Genomic DNA, 4,725 nt, shown 5'->3' on the forward strand with positions numbered 1-4,725 from the left:
ATATAACCTAAAAAACAAAGAATATTTTTCTACGTGCCATGAAACTGAGAATAGATAATCCTTAGATTTTTCTACATGCCATGAACTGAAAATTATAGCTAGACAATTTTATTACATTAATGCTACATTTAAGTTGTACTTAACTTTTTAACGAAATGTCACAACTAAGTTAAGAGCCACAATTTTTATACGATATTAAAGAATTGAGAATTAAATTATTTGCGGTTTTAATAATCTTTAATATTCTAAAAAAAAAATTATTTAAGTTACATCGGAGCTTACAAAAACTTTTACCCTGCCATAAATATATTTTTCTCATGCATCCCTTAGCATGATGACATAAATATTAGGACAATTAGAGAATAATGTAGTTTGATGATCCAATCTGCTTGTTTGTACAATAACTTCATATCCAATTTGCTAGTATGTACAATAATTTCATCATCTATGTTGAATAAAGAAATAAAAGAATTATTTGTTTATATTCATCTTCAAATTCAGTGTATATTTTTCATTTGTGTTGTAAATAATTCTGAAAAAAAAATGTGTATGCACTGATATACATAGTTGTTGAATTCAAGCAGTCATTTATTGTTATTTCTGTTACTGTTATTTATTATTTACCTTTTTCTTCAATGTTTAATCTTACAATATGTCTCTGTTGCAATATACGGATACGATACTAATAAACTATTAAATAGATTGCATTCATATTTTGATCTCATGGAAAAAACCAATATATTTTTCAGTTTCTCCAGCAACCTATGGATCGTACAGTAGAATCCATCTAATACCTTTCTTTGGAATTTTTTTTTATAACTTATGTATAATGAAAATATGAATATAATCCATCTAATACCATACATTAACTTATAATAATTTCTATAATAACAAATTATGAAACGGTTTTTAAACTCTGAAAAGATTTACTGAAAAATCATGGTAACTTGTAAACGAACTAAATATTTAATAAACGGTCAAACTTCAGTAATTGCTAATTTGACACTGTAAATGTTCCGTGATAAATTACAAATTAAATGATAACAAAACTTACAATAGGGTTGGTAAAATAAACGGGCCTGCCTACTAAAGTCCGAGTTATTCTCTTAATAATTTTCAACAAAGAAAAACAGGGGATCAAGAGAAACATTGAGGCATGATAAGTATCATACATTGTCTACAGAGACGGAACTAGAACCTTCAAACTATAGGGATCAAATATGAATAGAAGTCAATTATATGATATTTTTATATTACTGTGAATATGATCAATTTATAGTAACTACAATATTTTTTTAAAATTATATAGAAAACTTTATATAAATATAAAAAATTTGAAAAAAAAAGATGGAGATCAATTTACCCCCATATGGCCTTATTCCCTCCGTCTCTGATCATTTAAGAGTTCACGCATTGGTAACGATGTGAACTGTTGTATGTTGCGGGATCGAATCTCCTGCCCCCAGAGTCACTGTTAGTGGGCCCCACCCACCCTAAACCCGACCCCACCCCACAGTGACTGAGGGGGCAGGAAAATCCTGCACCCCGGGGGGCAGGTGATCTGCTCCCATATGTTGCTATGATATTGATTAAAAATATTGCTTAATGAATGTTTTTTTGTGGTTTCTTAAAGTACTGTACTTGATTTTCATCGTAATATATTGAATATGAGTGAGTCTATGGTACTATGCATATTATGATTTGTTACCGTGCTACGGTTCTATATTCGAGTTTTCAAATCCTAACGGTCGATCCGAACCGTTCATCTTGTTCTCCATATTAATATGTGTTTGGAGACCAAATTTTACATTTTTTGAAATTTTTTTACTATTTTTTTAGATTTATTGAAAATCACTGTTTTTGGATGGTCCAGAATTTTCAGATCAAGTGATTTTCTAAATATCTAAAAAAATAGTAAAAAAATTTCAAAAAATGTAAAATTTGGTCTCCAAACACATATTAATATGGAGAACAAGATAAATGCTTCGGATTGACCGTTAGAATTTGAAAACTCGAATATAGAGCCGTAGCGCGGTAACAACCCGTGATATGCATAGTACCATAGACTCAATCTATTGAATATACCGTCGATTTGAAAAAAAAAATGTCCAACTTTAAAACCTACTAATTTAGCATTATTTATACATTATTAAAAATGACAAAATTAGATAATAGATGCTTGCAATAAAGTCGATAAAAAGTCTATTAAATACCTGTCAATATTTCATTAAACCACCGAATACCACATATTACTAAAAATACTGGTTTATCTTTGGCAAATTTAAGAAGGGTAAAATTATTGCCCTAGCTATCATGGTTTCACACGGTCCATCAGTTATATACTTTTTCATTTTGTTTCTGTTTATCATATGCTGCGTGAAGTCAAAATATCTCTGTTAATATCTTTACATGTTTACGAGCGATATAACAACAATAATAAATAGATAGCCATCATTTTATCTTAAAAGAGTTATCTTTTTATAACCAAATATTATTATTTTCTAAATTGACTCATAAAAATATTACATTGAAGTGAAGAAATAGATAGTCATCAACATATTAACACTGAAAGGAATATGTTGATGACTAAATATATTTTGATTATTTTGACAAATCTATAAACAATTATCAAAACATAAGAAATTAAATTGTCTAATAACTATATAGTTTAGATATGTTGTATATCAAAATTGGATAAATGTAAGAATTATTTGATCGTCAATTGACTATCAACTGACCAATTAATCATTGAATTGAACTAAATTTATTAAACAAGCTATCTAAATTATAGCGAACACATGTATAACTGTGTTTTTGTTAACATTTAATTATTATTTCACTGGTGAATGGTGATCATCATTTTTAAATAAATTCATAGTCAGTATAACCTGTAAATTATAGCGAACGCATATATAGAAAAAAAATGCAAATGTAAAAGCGAGTCTGTACCGTACCATAACAGGAACAGACCGAGCAAACATAGCCGGTTCAGTTAATTTGAAAAATTCCGGTTCATGAATAAAATATAAAACCGGGTCAAGGAATCAATTTTTCAAGTCAATGGCCTCCACAAATCCTACAACACGCACCTTCTCTTTCTTCCCTTTATACCCCATTTTTTTCCTCTCAGTCTAAATCCATCATCCTCTTGCAAACCTATTTCCAAAGCAAACTTCACTTTCTCCGCCCCCTCCCTTCACACCAATACAAGAGGAGAAAGAAGAAACACAGGCACACTGATAAAGAGAGAGAGAGAGAGAGGAGGAGTCAAGGAGGGAGAAAGACAGATAGAGGTTTCAATTTGGCATTTTACATCTCCAATTCAAGTTCTCTCAAGCTTGATCTACTCTCTGAGAGCAAAGCTGAGACCCTTAGCTCCTTTCAATGGAGCCCAGAACCGAGAAGAACCCGTTAACCCTCCCCCCTTCCCCCAACTCCTCCACCTCCTCCTCAGGCAGCAGCACCAACAACGGCTCCACTACCGGATCCGGATCGGTACCTTATCCGACAACCCCGAAACCCAACACTGCCATCCCAAGAACAATTGAAACCACCCCTTATCCCACCACCTTCGTGCAAGCCGACAGCTCCTCTTTTAAGCAAGTCGTGCAAATGCTCACCGGCTCCACCTCATGCAACACCACTTCATGCAAATCTCCTCCCCTAATTAACAATCGGGGTCCCACCGGACCGAAGAAGCAATCTTTCAAGCTATACGAGCGTCGTGGTTCCATCAAGAATCTCAAATCCATTAGCCCGTTAGTGCCTACTGGACCCACCTTCTTCTCACCTCGTGCACAACCTGACGTGCTTTCCCCGAGCATATTGGATTTCCCTTCTCTTGTTTTAAGCCCGGTAACTCCACTGAGCCCAAGTCTGTCTTCACCAGCTGAGGCAGTTAATGCAATGGAAGAAGAGAAGGCGATTGCTGAGAAAAAGTTCTACTTGCACCCGTCGCCGAGAGGTGCTGAGCCTCCTCGATTGCTACCGCTCTTTCCAGTGACATCTCCTAGGGTTTCTTCAGACTGATTTGAGTTGTTTCGTGCCAGATCAATCTCCAATTAACATGGTATCAACCAAGTCAATCAAGTTGTTAACATGAATTTGTGCCATGTTTATATGCTGAGTCAATTTCTACTGCTCATTTGTGGTAGAATTAATCCTTGCACAAGAGATCATGTGATGATTTGGTAGTACTCGTTGTATTTGGCTTCAATTTTCTTCTTGAAATTTGCAACTATTTAGTGTTCTCTTTTATTTTATTTTTCCTTTTTTTTTTGAGGAAGGAAAGGTGTGGGTTTTTATGAAGTAAAGCAGAGATGTATTGAAATTGTGAAATTTGAGCTTAACTTAATTCTTCTTTTCTCATTTTTATTTTCTTTTCACCAATTCCTTCTTTCTTAGGCACCCCAAATCTAATTATATGGTCAATTGCCTCTATTGGTTGAAAACTTTTTGTTGTCATCTTAGAGAACTTTCTGGTTTTTTGTTCAATTTTATACCATACTTTCAGAAATAGTTTGATTTCTCTTCTCCAAATCTGGCGTGTTAATAAAGAACAATGGCTATATTCAGAAAAGGTGGTTCCACATTATTTTCTGCCAAGTTTTGACCATGCCAACCTGTGATTTTCATTACTTTTATATTGTAGAAGGAAAAATAAAAACGAAATATCTTAATAAAAAACTGATTTTTTAAAATAAAATTAAAATCATGTTACATAAA

The 4,725-nt window shown here is 33.1% G+C and overlaps 1 pseudogene across 1 annotated transcript; it reads left to right on the top strand.

The window, feature by feature from the left end:
- The first annotated feature begins 3,056 nt into the window (after nucleotides 1-3,056).
- On the top strand, nucleotides 3,057-4,357 carry LOC144563206 (VQ motif-containing protein 4 pseudogene; annotated as a pseudogene). Its single transcript, XR_013514282.1, has one exon. The product of XR_013514282.1 is annotated as a VQ motif-containing protein 4 pseudogene (transcript).
- The last annotated feature ends 368 nt before the right edge of the window (nucleotides 4,358-4,725 follow it).

Source organism: Carex rostrata, chromosome 12 (assembly GCF_964058835.1).
Source record: "Carex rostrata chromosome 12, lpCarRost1.2, whole genome shotgun sequence".
Taxonomy (NCBI): domain Eukaryota; kingdom Viridiplantae; phylum Streptophyta; class Magnoliopsida; order Poales; family Cyperaceae; genus Carex; species Carex rostrata.